Raw genomic sequence first — 18,154 nt, 5'->3', positions numbered from 1 at the left:
CTTGGCAATCTTCCTAAACATAAACCTTCCACATCAATTACAGCTCGACTTGAAACAACTCAATATGTCGGTGATACAAAATGTTTCTGAAGCGAACCCGTTAACCGCAGTGCACTGGTGAATGGCATAGTAATCATTTTTTATACAGTTGCTAGTAAGTTTCCGTACCTGTTTTATTTGTTTTGCGTCCTACTTTAAAGAATTGTGGAGAATCGAGTAGGTGCTTCACTATCGCTAGAAATATTGGCATAAAACATTTCTTATAGCAAACTACATATTTGCCTTTGAACGTTGGCGTTGCTTCCTCTTATTTCTCTTGGAATGTGATATACTGATATTTTCTCATATCTTTTTAGAGAAGTTTGTTCATGTTTTTAACACCGCTTTTTAAAATATTTAATAACTCAAATTAGGTCTTATGTCAGTACTATGATCGTTATAATTTTTTTTACCGTAAATCCCTTATGAGCAATTGCTACCTTCAGCATAAAACACAAATATGCCAACGAAACGATTGTCGTCGTACATTTACATCAACCCCTAGCAAGTTACATGCTTTCCTCAAAAATCCTGCCGTAATTGTATGTTGAAGGATCTTTAAGTAACAATTTACTCAAAGACCTTTCAACGTTAACAATTTTCTTGGAAGCAAAGAGGATATAAGTATATAAAAGTCTTACAGACGCTATTTCATCCGTATTGTTTTCCAGTTGCGGTTCAAAAAGAAAATAACCAACACTACGAAAGAATAATTCCGCTCTCTCAAGACTACTCACGAGTACGGAAACCAGTCGTTTATTGGACTGATAAAACTTTAACAAACAACTATAGAAAGATAAAACAAAACGAACTAAAACAAATTTACTTCGAAACACACAATGGATAATTCATTTGCGGTTCGCGTGATTATTAGCCACCAGTGCGATGTAACAACGTGAATTCATTAATGGCTACTGAATTGACACAGTGCATCCATAAACACGTCATTGTAAAGTCTCCGTTACACTAGTTCGTCGCTGTAAACACACAACTTTCCCAAAGTGATCAAAGTCAATAATTAGGAAACTTCGCCACCAAATCGCTTCCCTCGCGGTTCGCCTGCTGCAGAAATAATTTGTTTTATTTAGGGTCTCCATGAAAAAACTCATTCCGAGGCCTTCGATCTACCGACTTATGAAAAGTTTGATCGATTTTCGTCTTTGGCGACACGGTGAACCGGAACGATGTAAATAGACCTTTATTAATCCACAGGATACACAGCGTGCGTGTTGATTAAAATTTCATGAAATGGAAGGTATCCGTGGAATGAAATGAAATCCTCGACAATTTTGTTTAAGCTACCTGCTTGAGGTGCGAAAAGAAAATCGGCTACTTCAGCTCTATTGTTGTTTACATTTATTCTGCTTATCTAAACAATTTAATATTACGCTTAACTTGCTACATGTTCCCGCCAAATAGAAATAGCTACTTAACTATAAGAGCGGGATATTTTTAAAGCATTATTTGGAGCTTTTGCGCTCAGGTAAGTATTTACATATTATACGTTTTTATAAACTGGTAAATGCGTAGTTTATATAGCTACTCAAAAATGCAAATCAAGTTTAATGCTTGACAAGGTAAGCCTTTCTTGTCCATAAAAACACAAGCACTTTAGCAGTGCCAAGGAAAGTCCGCACGTTGTAATAACACTAGACCACGTAGGTCTCGAAAGACACGTTAAGCCGCAGGTTTCGGTCGCATCGATCCCTAATATTAAGTCTCTCTGTCAGCTCTAATACAGTTAACGTATTAGATGAAGACAGCCTACATTGATCACATACCTGTGGAAGGATGATATACCTAAACCTGACGAACGATCCCCCAGTACACTTAATGTCGTCCTCATATTTTCAACCTTACCCAGACAGAATAAGGTGACTGACCCTTTCAATGAATTCGAAAAAGGAATAAGTGTTAGACAGTGAGTGTGAATGCGTCTCGTAAAAGTTTAATATGGAATTCCTCCGTGGAACTTGATGCCACTAGGAGATCGATCAAGAACTTCCACTAAACTTTACGTATTTCAGACTTATCGCCTGTAACATACATGCTCGGAGTATCCGAACACTGTACCATTGTTAAGACAAGTTCGTGTGTTGTGGTTTCACCTTTTATGTAATGTATTATTTAATGGAACATGCCTTAGGCAGGGTTGACTGTTAATAAATAACAAATACTGCTACACTTTCTCATGTGAGTTCAGGAAAGTTTGAGTTTGTCGTATGTTGGCGTGGAAACAATGTGCTAACATAAAGCGGTTTTAATTGTTCTTTATCAACGCTCGCAGTCTACGTCTTAGCTCTAAAGCAAATGTTATTTATGATAATACACATATTTATCTACACAGCTATTGTCTGTTTGTGATAGTCGTATATTTTTTTTACATTTATGATACAAAAACAGCATTACAGAATAAGAAATTATGTAAATGGTGAACAGTAACAAAAACGAATTCATTCAGACATCTTATTTGCTCGTGGCACGGGTATTGCACATACATTATCAATACAGTATGTTAGTGGTATTTACTCGAATCCAATCACATCAAATATTAACAGTACATTAACAGAGAAGCTCGTGAAATTGTTACCTTACACATTCCTCCTTTGCTTACCAACTATAATAATGAATACCATTTCCTCTGCGATTTATACAAACAAACTTTCTAATCTCAGCAACTGATGATATGTATTTTCGTGCAATGGAGAATGTTAACAAAATTGGGTTATTAGCTCTTCATATTCTCTGTTGAAAATAAAAAATACTAGTGAAAGAATTACTTTGATACGTCAATTAGTTTCCGATTTATAAGTAAAACAAGTTGTAACCGCGCGAGTAGGTGCGACGTCATTGTACACCACGCTAAGTCTGGCTCACATAGTCTTTTTTAATAATATTTATTATTATTACACTTTAAATGAAATAAGCAGACGAAAACACAACAAAATACTGCATAAGCTATTACATCTACGGCTGTAGACTTGATATTAAGCGGGACGCGGCCCGCGCGGCGCGGTGTACTATGACGTCACGCTGTTAGCGGGACTCGATATTTTTTGAAACTTTGAATGCTTGTAAAATCAAAATTACTTGGTATTTTGGACTAAAACAAAAACTAGTTTTCATGTACATGTACAGGCTTTACTGAGTCAAAATTTCAAGCGATTTGGCATACCTAGTAACATTCTCCATTATAATAGTTGTAAAAGTGATGCAAAGAAGCAATATAATGTCGCATGTGATAACTTAGTACATGTCTTTGTAAAAATAACTACGCATTCAAACGCCTCCAATCCGTATACCTATTGAAAGAGAGTAATTGTCTATTTTAGACGAACGTAATGCAATTTAATGGTTGTATAGCTCTCATTTGTAACAAAGTCGAGTGTTACGTCCTCTACATTGAATAGGTACAAAGAGCCAGCGCGCGTGCTTAAAAGTGCAAACTAAGGAAAGTAATGATTTGCGACTTATCCGCACAGATGGCGCTGTCATGCAAGAAACTGGACGATCTACATACAAATTCAACTGATTGGAGATATTCTAGTGTTCAACCATTGTTTTGTTACTTTTACACGGTTAATCAGGAGTGTTAAGTGTTCTCGTACGTACATAACTCTCAGATAAACATTAGCAAGAAAATTGGGAACCATTCGCAGTTTTAACCAAACATTATGCATTCAATAATTAAGCCTAAAATATTTTTACCTATTAACCTATTTATAAATAAGCTCTCTTGCTACCTGAACTAGTAAGAATTTTAAGGCTAGCCATGCTAATAAAATCAAATATTTACAAAATGAGATCATTTGTCATTCTTAACAACATAAAAGCATTAAATTTGCAACAAATTAGTGTTCTTTTGTTCGCATGCATTTATTCAAATGACAATCTTTTATAAATACATAGATACATACATAAAGTACCGTCAGTCAAAAGCAAAACCACAAATTTTCAGCAAAACACTAAGTTTATTTCCCCGACAGTCAAAAATGCCTGAGGGGTCTACGCTGAATAAAATTTGATTGCAATGTAAATCAATATATATAGCAGGCCGTACATATTTTAACCTATATGTAACTATAACACCTGTTAACATTATTCAATCGATTTATAATACCCATAAAAGTATTAAAACTCTACAACCTTGGATTAGAACCGAAATCCATAGCAAAATGTCACTTGTTCCACTACAAGGCTCTTACAAAATAATATGTTATCAATTCGTAAAGGTATAAAAAATAATATAATTCTAGAATACGAGTCCATTGTTCGCCATAAACAATCAAGCCAGACCTGTCGACCTGCTAGCAAGAGAATACCAGTTCTAAAATATTTACTAACGTCACTATTAACACATACATAACTAACATAATACGTGTATAAAATTGGAAAGAAACTAATACCCTCGCGACCTTGCCGTTCACTATATGTTCACAAGATAGGTATTCAACAGATCTCGTGTTGTTCGATTCGACTCCGGTTACAGCCAAATGCCAATATCACTCATACACTAACGTTCCTGGAACGATTCAAATTGGGGATTTTCGTGACATTTCTAAGAATCAATCCGAATGAAAAATATATTATGGTAGAATAAAAGTTACATGGAATACCTTTGTATGAATAAATATAGCAAAAACGTTTGTAGAGCTCGTAGCAACCACCATGCTTTGGTTACTAGCGGATCTTATAATTTGGTGTCACTTAGGTATGTCACATTAAAATACCTAATTACGAATTTATGATGAAATTACAGCAACAGAAAACCCTAAGGCATGATATAAATGCTGAAAGATTTATATATATAATATATACAGATATATACCATTGAGCGACTATTATCCAATGGCAATGAGCTTTACGATTTCCAATAAAATTTAGAAAATAGGTGATACATGGCAACACAAAGTCGTCGTGTTATGAGTGTTCTCTGTTAATTTAAAATATATTATTATTGATTACTTTAACCGTGACTTTAATTAACGTGATTGCATTTACCCGGAGACGCTGTAATTATATCGACTCTATTAATATTTTTGTCATAAAATTTGACCGCGAAAATCAACATAAGAACACAAATTAAGAACAGTTTCAGAAAAAGGAAATAAACAGACACGGTTACTGCAATAAAATACACTAATATCTTATTTTTTAAATGATAATTGAATTTATTTTACGATTTATTTTTTGTGTTCTTGTTTGAAATAAGCAAAACAGACCATTCAAAGGCATTGCGTTCTGCTGCCGATCAGTCCTACACTCCCACTGTAACTAATACTTATTTTAGACAAAATATTGTTTTATTTTCCTAGATGCAGGATGTCTAGATTAACTCACATAAATATGTTGAATAAAACGACAATCTGTGTTATATGGACTCAAGGATATAAACGACTCTACCATACCAAATGTTATATTTTGTAATAAAATAATAATAAAACTAAAAATCCTGATCCGTAAAACAGTTGTTTATAATGTCCATAGTGTAGTAGTTAAAATAAGTTCAGTGGGCAAAAGTCATGAATATTAAAACCTTATTCTTAGTAAAGTGACCAAATGTTTTCTAAATCAACCTTCCGTATGTTTTAAAGCGTGTTAAATTTTGTGCATATTGAACCTACATCTTGTCAATATAAACGTTTGCTTATTTAAAACCTCGTAATACGTTGTCCTGAAAAGCAGTCAGTAGACCTTCATAATTATTACATATTAAATTAGTCTATTTAAAACCGAAATACTTTTTAAATTTGTCATAGGTCGACATTCTTTTATATCTATGTAATTTAAATGTATTTACTTTATATTTATTTTTACAATATTTCTAGAGTTAGACCTATGACCACGAAATTATGACTCATATGAGTGTTCATGATCTAACATCGATACTAGAGGTCAAACGCGATTACATATGATTTATGAATATAGATTTTGTAAATCTCGTTTCTAAAACCAAATTAAATTAATAAACAGCTATAAATTACATAATTTTATTGCAAACAAAAGGAATATTGAAATAATAACGAATGATACATTGAGCAGAGTAAGAATTGAAAATTATAATAAATTATTGTAGCCCATTTACTCAATAGTTCTAATAATAGCAATTCAGTAAACAAACAAAGCCAGTTAGTCCGACTACGAAAATAATTGCTTCTGACACAGTAATACTGTACATGCTCTATTCGTATCGGCCACAAATAATATGCAAAGCCAATTAGAATTAATCGCGCCACTGCACTGTGGCAATTTTTGATTTTTAAATAGCTCTATTTATTACTATAGACTCAGATCGCCTTCACGAACGCGAATATTCTATAATGACGGACATTGATCATGCTATTAAATGGTAATACTATATACTTACATACTTGTATTACATAATTAATGATTCATCAGCATTCAAATTTCTCTTCGAACAATTTGTTCGATGTTATTACATCAACTGAGAAATCTTAGACGTCGTAATACATTGTCATGTACTCCATGTAATATTTCATACAATATTCTATCCATATTTTTGCACATTTTCATCTTTCATTCTGGACTGATGCCAGATTCTGTGTTCTGACAAAGGCTTGTGTTGTAGCGAATTGGGTTCGATTCTTCCCCCTTCTTACTCGTATATTGAATAGATGTTTTATACGCAAAAAAAAACAAAGTAACTTAACCGAAATATTCAAAGCTGAAAGGAATTTGGATGAATCTCAAAATAAAGATATTATCATAATGTTTCTTTGTATAATTACACGTTGCGTGGATTAGTGTTCTGTTCATAATTGCAATAGAAACCTGGTATTGAGAATGCGTAATGTATACCAAGTTTAGTGAAACCTAAACTGCGAATAGAAAACGATTATTTTAAGGAGTTTAAGCTTAGGCACTTCATTAAATCACCATTCTTATACAATCTATTATTATGATTGATTTTATGACCCTTAAAATATACATAAACACTATGTGTGTTCTCTCATCTGTAAATTTAAAACATACAATAAATTTTAAATAAAATGTCAGGCAGCATATTTAAAAATTTAAATTATAGTCAGATGCAGATCTTTTTCTGCATCACTTGATAACTAGGATCAATATAAATAAAGAATCGTGAATTTATGCCGTTTACACTTGACCGATTTTTGTCTATCTCAAATAACACCCACTTGAACCAAATCTATTAAATCGAACCTTAATGAGTGCAAGGTCTGTTGATTTATTCGATGACAAGTATTTATTACAACCTATTGTTTGTAACTATCAATCTGATTCAATTATCCGAATACGTATTAATATTCATGTTATAATTGCATTATCTCAAAATTAGGTTGAATGAAAATAACAGGATACTGTAGCGCTGTTTGCAATATCTATTACTAGTTTCAATACAAACACATGCACTGTCGAAATTAATTATATTTCAGACAACAATGACGCTGAAAAAGTGCAATTCATCTATCATGAATTACATTATCCGTAGCTGAACCGAAATATTAGTCTATTAGCTTTGTCATTTGACATATTCACTGTTGACATTTGCAACAATTTCAAAACTTAATTTTCGAAAGATACTATAGTTAGGAAATCCTATATTAGGTTCAATTTATTGCATACAGCTTACATTTAAGGTTTATCTGTCTTACTTTATAAGATACACTAACAAAAGCGCACTTGTATTGTATGAAATCCTTTGTGGATAAAATTGATTACCCGTCAAAGTAAGCTAACGGAGTCTGTCTTATAGATCAGCGCATTTCTACAAGCGCGGCAACGTTGCTAAAATCGTTTTCAAGTAGCCGAACGAATGTTCAATAAGAATTTCACCTTGCAGCAAAGTTAATTAGCTTATAGCAGTACATTGTCTGTGTTTCCTATACAGCATTAATATTCGGTTATAAATTATAAACGTGGAACAATATAGCAATGACCTTTCACGTGTCATGCGGACACATGCGTTATAGTGTGACTAAAGCCTTAATGGACGAAGTTAGGCTGATCTCACCTAAATGTCAGGAGCGCTGACAAATGTCTAGTGTTAATGTTAAGCGGGTTATCCACTAAAACTCGTCTATTCAGCAAGCTGTTGCTCGATATCATTACAGAACTTATTTCATATATTTTATTGTAAGTTTTGTTTAGTGTTTTTGACCACCAAGAAGAAGAAGTATTGACATTGTTTTCGCATAAATCTTATCCTCACGTGACTGTAAATAAAAGAACAAGTATCGTCTTTAACCTAGTGCATACACAGCTTTACCTGTCGCAGTATGACGTTGACAAAATAACTTATCGTAATTGTGTTTTGACTTTCTTAGTGACCGTGAACGCAATGGCAATGAACATAACTGATTTGTATTATAATGTTGTTAAAGATAATAACAATGCTACAGACTTATTAATAATTTTACATATTTAAATCGTGACAAACTAATCCATGGCGTATAGTAGCAATTAAATGGACAATGGCTTTTAGCTAAAGAAATTAATCCTTTGATTAACGGCACGAAGCACAATCCAACCTTTTTCAGAGATGGTCAACATTATGGATAGCCTTTTAGATGAACGTTAAATCATATGTAATTGTGTAAAGAGTTAAGTGTTGTTAAAATGTTTATACTGGTGGATTTTTTTACATTACGTCCTGTGACTTAAATACACACTTGCCTATTTTACAGCATTGTTTCTTAACACGTACTTTGTTATTGTATTTTAAACTTTATTTAATACCAAAGATCTCGATATGATCGTATCAAAATATAAGCAAAAAACAACAAAACAAACTGTGGTTATTTATTGTAAAGTCCATTAGACTTTACCTACTTGTTATCTGATACTTTTCGACAATTTTCGTCCTCCAACTTTACACATCAAAACCATGTTCAATAAACAAAGTTTGTTGATATATTCAGAGATAAAAATTCCAACACGAACTCGTGAATAACTGAAGCCAAACAAATTAATTTACATCCACAATCTCCAAAGGTGATTTTCTGAAGAAAATGGTAGGAAAGTACGTTTCTGTAATTTTGTATAACATAAGTAAACTTTATTAATAGTAATGGTTTACTTTCAACTGCAAGACATAATTGAATGCAGGAGACTTTCGGGCAAGGAAACATCGCATTAATTGCACATTACCGCAGTGACAACCACGAGCATTTCAACTCAACATTGTCAACACCTGCTTTTAAACATTGTGTTATTCAGTTTGACCCCAAACAATCCCGTTCTGACTTTATTTTCGCATGACAACAACCCACATCAGAGGTATTGAATCGAATGTCAGTCGTTGCAGTGAATGCTTGGCACTCGACGTGTACACGTCACGGCGGTAGTTCGTGCCTACAGTGACAGGTGGCGCAACCTATCGCCGCTCATGGCGCCACACACCTTCGGAATTTATTATTAACGGGTGGGCTTCCTCACGATACTTGGAAACCAATGATATATTTCACTAACAGCTCATTAGAATCCGTGACCAAAATCTCGGTAACTCCATTCATAATCTAAGGCGGTTTCTCGAACAGTAAATTAATACCTGTATGGACTTACGAAACCATAATTACATACATAATAAGTGTACGTATATAACAATCAGGAAGCCGTAAGTCACATAAAAAACTCGCACAACGCAGACAGGAAACCCATTGAACGCCTGGCATTCGAGCTAGCGCGCTGGACGGGGAACGAAAACTTAATTTAAGTCATTGACTTGGATTTTAAGTTTCACATAACAGTTACGTGTGGTATGGTATCTTGATAAAAACGCGCGTATGACATACATAATTTGCAAAAATAATTGTATTAAATATTTCCTTTTGGCCAGGTCTCTTTGAGTGAATCTATATCGAGCACTTGGCTTAACCTTCTGAGTATTTCTGATAGAACTGTGCCTTTATATTAGTAGACCAATTCTTAGAAATTGTCTGATATCTTTAGGCATAACCATTATAATTAGTATGAGTTTTATCTAAATAATTTCTTATTAACTATGAAAGTAAACAATAGCTCTCATATTTTTTTAAAACATAATGTAATCTGTGCCATTTTTTTAGTTGCAATCGAACAATAGAAAATAACAGAACGTTTAGTAAAAACAGAATGATATCATAGACATTTAAAAAATAAAAAATACATTGTTACGAGATCGCAAACAAGTCTATTTTGTTAAATTTATATTCATAATAATATACCAATTGACGACTATTTAAAAGCTAACCAAATTGTTATTGAACAAAGTGGACTTTGTGAAAATGTTATTTCTTAAACATATTGTAAATTTAACAAAACTAGCGTATATTTGGCCACAAAACTTAGAAAATATTTCACTTATTGCACATAGCACCGTAAAGTCATTATTGGTTTATTTTCATCTCGCTGCTGAAAGAGAAACGATATGCCGTAGTCACCTTATATTTTCCAGGAGTTTATTGTCCTTAATATTTTTATGTGCGTTGCGATATATATGTTACTGTAAAAGCCCGAACGATGGTAAATCCTAAGATTTTCCGGTATAACCTAAGATTTACCAACTCACTTGATGATGTCGAGATGTCGCCGGAGCCGCGCTTCGCGGGGCTCCTCCTTCTGGGTGGTTAAAAAAAAATAACCACGAAGGCTAAGGTGGGAGCTTCGCTTCGCTCGCTCCCACCTTAGCCTTCTAACCTAACCTACCCATGTCGCTTTGCCCAAAACTCCTTCTTTATAACTATGTCACAGTATATAATTATACCGTGAAATAGTTATAAACATAGTTATGAAGGAGGATTTTTTTATATATCGTAACATAGTTTTTAAACTCTGGCTTGTTCGGACTTTTACCATTGAGAGTTGGTAAATCTTAGGTTTTACCGGAAAATCTTAGGATTTACCACAGGTCGGGCTTTTACAGTAACATATATAATAACATGCATTTATTTATCATTACCGTGGGGAAAATATAGTTTTCTTAAGTCATCAAAGGTTCCATGTATTATGTTCACGTGGCGTTCTTCCCTGAAGCGAGATGCCCCCGAGAGCTTCACTTACCGACTACCGTTAAGTATTGAGATGTTGTCTGTGTACACCACACCAGTTACTTGACAAGCTCTCAGCTCAAGACTCTTGACACTTAACAGTTCTTTAGCATATTTTAAACCTGCTTAGACATTTTAAATATTTCGTCGCATTTTATTGATTGATAGACAATGTGAATTTATTATTTATAAGGACTACTTTTCAAAATATAATGTGTTCTTGGATATTTGCTATTCCCAGCTATTAACCTTATTGTTGAAAGTACATACATCATCGTCTAAATTGCAATAAATCCTACACATTCCTAATTTTTTGTAGTTTCATGATAACATTTATTAATAGCAATTTTGTTATTTTCTTGGCATCCTGATCTATGTTTTTATTACGACGATTAGGTTTTTATGCGCAGGTAACTTATGATAAATTAACTTTGTAGAAACATTTACTAATAGTTACCTGCCTTGATATCCTGTTCAGTTGCTTGTTAGCAATAGTAATTACATTCTACTTATCTGATTTTGATTGCCAATAAAAATATAGGCACGAAGATATATTATATAATTAGGTATCGGTTCGTGTATATGAAATAAAATGAATTAGTGAAATTTCAATCGGTCCATATAGTTATCTGAGAGTTTCCTAATCGATGCGGGCGTATCAAGTGTATCAGATTTATTTGGTTGCGTGCGAGGCCGCGGCGGGCACGACCGCGCTAGACTCACCACTCCATCACTTCATAGACAATACGATTGATGCAAACCCCTGCATACGTTGCAACATCAATTCTTTAGCATTTTGGCGCTAAACACAACTTATTAGCCAACTCAGCAATTTGATTAACATCGACAACAAATGTGTCGTCGATAATGCACTTTGACTTATTCATTACACATTTACTCCCACTTGTAATCCAAGCATACACTGATCAGTTAAATTTTCCATCTTCCATTTCATCATTCTTCTTGAACATTTGCCAATCAGGGTATTAAATATTTCTTAGCTGAGAGAAAAAGCCCTACGCGATCATTTGTTTAAAACGAAGAAAGAAGACTAGATAATTCGTGACTCTTTCTTGTGGATAACGAGTTTTTTTTTCCTACATTCGCGCTTTTAAACTTAAAAAAACAGGTTGGTTAAGAGAGAATTTTGCTACATTTATACATTATAATATAATGTCATATAACTTATATTCCGATCGAGTTGGTAACAGCCACCTTTCAGATCAAGGTTTATTATACACTTGAAACATACATTTTAATTCACGTGACATTGCTCACGCATGCAAATGAGTTATAGTCACCCGAGTCTAAGAAAATGTCTTCATCAATCAGATTTATGAATGTAACTTATCTAAAATGAATATTGGGTAAGTCTCTTCAAAAACCTCGTTCGTTGGTATGACTCGATGTAATTAACACATTCCATGCAACGATGTAGGTATGATGACCTGGTAATCATCATTTTTCCGCTGCCTTCATTCGCCTCGCCACCCAAGGAAATAAGGCAATACTCACCTCAATTTCAATCAACCATGACGGATACTTTGCATAGCAATAATTTAATATTGCACAAATATTGTCATGTATTTTTAGGGGCACGGTAGAAATTATTTTTCCGAGTGGTGTGTCGCAGAGGAAGAGAGAGACCTCTGTTTTTCTCTGTCGCGATCGTGTAAAGTGAAACGGGTGGCGCGACGGTCGCAAGGTCCCTCGACCGAAGTGAGTAGAGCCGCAGGCGCAAGCACGCGGCAAGTCTCGTAAGTAAAAGTAACTTTTAACAATACCTTGGCGGCGCTTGCGCGCTGCGTACGTCAGTTTCGCCAACTCCCGCCGCGCGCTACCACATATCGCTCTCCCACTTTTTCGGACATCGAAACTGTTGTCAGTGTCATATTGTAGACAACTAAAAAAGTTTTTCCGATTTCCGTCGTGTTCTGGACATTTTTTTCGGTGACTTGCGTTGGATATTTGCTGTGATTCACTAATACTTTCGTGTAATATTTTATGACGTCGCAAAAGTTCAATAACGTTAATGAGAATTTGAATATTTTGTAGTTGTTGTACTTGCCGGCAATATTGGATGTTACGCTCACTTGAACGTAAGTATTTTTTGCATTTGTTTGGTATTCTAAGTTAACCTTCTGGGTTGTATTGGTTGTTAATTCCGGTAATTTTTATCGACGTTTTCTTTATTTTCAAGTGTGGTGGATGTATGTATATTTCTAAACACGTTCATTTGTCGGTGCCCATGTATTGAATGTCTATTCGATATTCTTATATATTATTAATGAGGTGATGAAAGTGGTCGTGCGTTTCCCGCCACTGGCTGCTATGTGGTCACCCGGCTAGTCGGTGAGCGAGTGATTAAATCAACTTGCAATCGGATCATAGAACTGGTTTTAAAGTTATTGTAGACACGTGTCGCCCGGTAACAACCAACAGACTAGATAATATCACATAGAGCTTTGTACACAGATAAGCTTATTTGGCACACAAATTCCAATAAGCATATTTATTAGCTATATCATACGCGGGCTAGACATGCTTCAGCCTAGTTTTTAAATACTTTACCAGATCTCTTCAACAGGTTTTTTATTAATAACTATTACGTTCCGTACTGTTAGTATATTCGTACCTATAATGTTTGATTTACCGGTGCTATAAAAGTCTAAATGGTTAAGTTTACTTTACTGCAGCTCTATGTAACTGTACAGTATTGGCAATGCATAACCATACCATTAATGAACGCACTTGTATGCATGAGTTACGTATCAATCAAGATGCATTTGTGTCATTGAATGAATTCGCATTGTTGTTGTTCAAACGTAAATACAGTGTAATCATATTTTAAATATTTTTATGTAAGCATTACTTTGAACAGAGACTTTGAAATTTAGAGATTTACAGCATTTCGGAGAATGGAAATACACGTACCAATCAGACTTTGCAACATTTAAAATATATCTCTAATAGCCTAATATGTATTTCAAACGCGACGCATCTACACATACACGATTATTTGGCTTTCACCTGCCAGTCTGATTTGCAATGCATTCGATACGAGCTCTACATTTAACTACTAATCCGTTTTTGGAATTATTTTCCCTTATAAATAGACAATTATCGGCTGACTGCATTATTATGTTCCATAAAAGCTTTATGACTATTAATTTAGCAAGAATTTTCTAGATTGTTTTTCCTGTAACATTTCCTTGATCACAATGCATCCGCGTATAAACATGGTTATTACTACAAATCAATGTTACTTATAATTAGTTTGAAGATAAGAATGTGGAGCCAGGATGTTCGGCAATCGAGTCACGTAGACGAACAAAACATTTAGATTTTATACGCAATACCAACATTCCTTACCGTTTGCATTCACAAGATCCGTCGAACTCGTAAAACAATATCGCTCGCATTTAAAACTCACTTGTCGTTACCTGGAACTAAGCGCAATGATACAATGCTCTTGAAATAAAGCTTTTGAAATGCACATGGTATTCAAGATCTTCAGTTGACCACCTAATCTATCAAGTCAATCATTTCAAAATATTAGAAGTTCTGAATAACTTTTGAAATTATATTAATTAACATCAACGTGAGGAAATGTGTTATAAAATAAAATATAATTTGCAAATTGGATCAACTAGTTTTAATCCTAGGAATATATCTGTAAATGTTTTAATTAAGATGTTAATGGAGCAGCTATAAACTAATTTCAATTAAAGCAATCAATCAATTCCGATATCTGCGACCTCTAAGCTGTGGCGCAACTAATAATGCGCGCATTCGCGTTACGCTTCAGCGAACACTTTCCACGACCCCCGACTGCACAAACACTGAAAATACTTTACCCGAAAATTTCAAAAAACAACCTTGATATCACTGTCTACTGAATGCCTAGAAATAGAAAAAAGAAATAACAGACAATATATTTTAATTTAATAATTGTTCCCATTTTTAATACGTTTGCTAGAAACATTCTTTAACGCTAAATTACTTATTGTGTACCCGATTGAATTCAATTTTCAACGTTACACTGTACATAATAGATGGTTGGTACGTAACATGACAATACGTCTCAACGTCCAGTAGTAGTGCAATATATGTTTTCTGTCAGCAACATTGGATAACGAGGTGTTTCGACAGGTGTTTAGCATGCGGCCAACACGCCGACCTCGCGCTGGCTCTCTAATGTCTGATGACTTTGACTCATCCCGGCCTTCACTTTTTTGTAATCGTAAATTACTTTCCGAACAACTTTTTTCAATTGATATAGAAGCACCATGTCTAATTTTTAAAAAAGGGTTGTAATTAAGAACTTAATATTAATTAATTAATAATTTAAACTTATTAACGATTCTGAGAAGATAAAACTGTCTAACCGCAATGGAAAATGCTGTTTAATTAACTTTTATCGTTATAAACATAGTTTGTGTCGTTGTCGTGTGTCTTGTTACATCCGTTAACCGTGTGAGAGATGATGCTAGTTTTTGCAGTTTGGGCACGTGTAATTGTTATAAAATCCGTAAGTTCGTGAAGGTCGGCAGGTCGCGGAAGACACCCCGCGATGCGCCCACACCGTGCACGCTGACGCAAGCACCAGCGAGCTGTGAAGCAACTGCAACGTTACGTGCTTGTACGTGCCACCGCTCTGTACGACGACCTATTTAACGCATAACCCGTTTAAAAAGCAAGTGTCGTGACGAAAACGTTGGCCTTGGCCCTTTTAAATTTACTTTAAAGGGTGCACTGTCGTAAGTGTGCTAAATTGAAAGCGTCGTTCAACTTCCATAAAGACCCAAAGTCAAAATCGCGGAAGTTTTGATAACTTCCGAGAAATTCAAACAGAGAAAACTCATTTGCCATTTTTGGACATTTGTTCGCATTCTTGCGACCACCGACTCGAACTAACGTGATCTCCGATCATAAAATTATTTTACATAATTCGTCTGTTTTAAAACGTAGCACGCAATCTTATATAAAAACTCATTTTCTAACGATACTGTAGATTACTGTAACGTATTATCAAAGTCGATCATAGATCGAGGTTGCGCACTAAGAAGTGAGATTACAAAGATCCTCTATTAAATAGTTGGTCGCTCGTGAATTGCCGTCCTATTTTTGATGGCACAACAGTCAGCCCGAGTTGCTTGCAGTAATTATACTGTAAGAAATGAAACCACGAGGAATTGCCAGCTCTTTCATCTTAGCTGTTATTTCTAGCAGTAAAACTTAATTGTTATTGTTTAGACATTCCCTTGCTCTGACATATAATTCAATTTTATTGTGTTGCCGATAAATAGGCAAGGGTGCAATACCAGGATTGAAGGAGCCTACGATAAAAATTGCGTTGGACGTGTTAGGGATTGGTGTCATTATTAGCATGCATTGTAATGCACAAGTAAATAAATATATTATTATTTGCTATTAATAGCCGGTGCAGCAACGATAAGTAATCACGGGGCGGGTTGGTCACGCGACGGCGGAGATGCGCGGGTCGTCGACCCACACCGTGTGTAAATACTCCAGCGGTGACGCCGCACCGCATGCCACCTCCGTGCACTTCATTGTAATTGAAAACCAATGTCGTTACAAATAAGTTCATTTTACTTCTTCACCATTCATAGAATTTCGCTTTATTTGCAAACTCGCCGCCTGCCGCGGCGCATACATAACTTTTAATACTTTTACTCTCCATTACACTCAAATTTTGCACCTTTTAAACCAACTCTGACGTGCCATTTTGCTAACTGAAGCAATGTAAACGTTTCTCATTTTTGGGCGCACGTAAACACTATAAATAAATAGTGAAAGTGAACTCGCACTTCGCAATTTTTGCGCCTACATAGTTTTTGCGTCACATTTTTTACAAATATACATTCATTGTGCCCAGTCGCGAGTAAGGAAAGATATCACCGGGGGGCGTCTGACCTCTAGGGTCACCCGCCTGCTTTATACGAGACTTTGTTACAGTATTTTTTCCTTAACCGTCGTTAAGGAAAAAAGAAAGAAAATGAGCGCTCTCAATACAAACCTAAGTAAATGCTATAGAACTAAAAAAACTTAACATTTTTTTTCATAAAACAACTATGAAAGTTCCCGCTATTATAAATGTGTGGAGAAAAAGAAAGAAACTCGGTTATTTGTGTTATGTATGAATAGGATGTACAGAGCAGTTGCAGTGGTAACATACGTCATGCGCCATGATCCGCGCACTCTATATCTAGCGATAGCGAGGCGTTGCGCAGCGAGCTAATTGTTCATGTGTCCAGGTGATAAGTTATCGACATCGGCGTCAGTCACGACCGCGCTCACTATAAACATCTTTGACTTTCTATCATCAACTACTACAATTGTCAAATTACAAACCTCCATATAATCTATTACCAGTCTTGACAAAAATGTAATAATGGGCTGAGCGTACAGTCATTACAATCGAAGCTATAAATAACAGCGTAATTACGAGTGTCGATAAATCTGATCGTACCTAGTTCAATGTAGCACAATAAATTATCGGCGATATTGTGAGTAAGTGTTGGTGATTATTTGTTGCAAAAGACTGATTAACACAGACGTATTAGAACGGATATCTAGCTTGACACAACTGCTGTCGGCTGCCGCTTGCACCTTTGACCTTGCACGTGCCCCTTTCAAAATAGCACCGCATTCCATACTGTAACGCCGTGGTATTCACGCGACCCGCCTGAGCTCTATTGTTCCTCCATTTAAACTTTACACATCGGAATTCTCAACATATTTACTCATTCGCCTTCCGCAGCACCTCGAATCCGATCTCCTGATATGACTACACCTATAAAGCGAGAGCACAATGAAACGTTAAAGGGCACTCAATTTGGAAATCTTAATGTGGCATTCCAGTTCAAATTGTTAGGGATTCCAAAGTAAATGAAAACTGACATCTGAGTGACGAGTGTTGATTCTTACAGGGGTCCCAAACCGAGCCAAGTGGCACTCAAAACTTCAACAACCCAGTGATAATGTACAATAAACGTCCGTGTCCGTACTGGCTGAGTACAGGTAGGCGTATCTAAAATGTTATTCAACTTGACGCAATAATAGACTGCCGGATTTAATAGCTG

At 35.2% G+C, this 18,154-nt stretch overlaps 1 protein-coding gene across 1 annotated transcript in view; it reads left to right on the top strand.

The window, feature by feature from the left end:
* The first annotated feature begins 12,815 nt into the window (after positions 1-12,815).
* LOC142973258 (uncharacterized) overlaps positions 12,816-18,154 on the top strand; it is a 47,963-nt gene continuing 42,624 nt past the window's right edge. Inside the window, exon 1 of the mRNA XM_076114896.1 lies at positions 12,816-13,147. The gene's annotated coding sequence lies outside the window, so the exon portion shown is untranslated. The remainder of the gene's footprint in view (positions 13,148-18,154) is intronic.

The sequence above is a fragment of the Anticarsia gemmatalis genome, chromosome 5 (assembly GCF_050436995.1).
Source record: "Anticarsia gemmatalis isolate Benzon Research Colony breed Stoneville strain chromosome 5, ilAntGemm2 primary, whole genome shotgun sequence".
Classification (NCBI taxonomy): Eukaryota; Metazoa; Arthropoda; class Insecta; order Lepidoptera; family Erebidae; genus Anticarsia; species Anticarsia gemmatalis.
The sequence above is the reverse complement of the archived record's forward strand: the minus strand, read 5'-3'. Positions and strand labels throughout refer to the sequence as shown.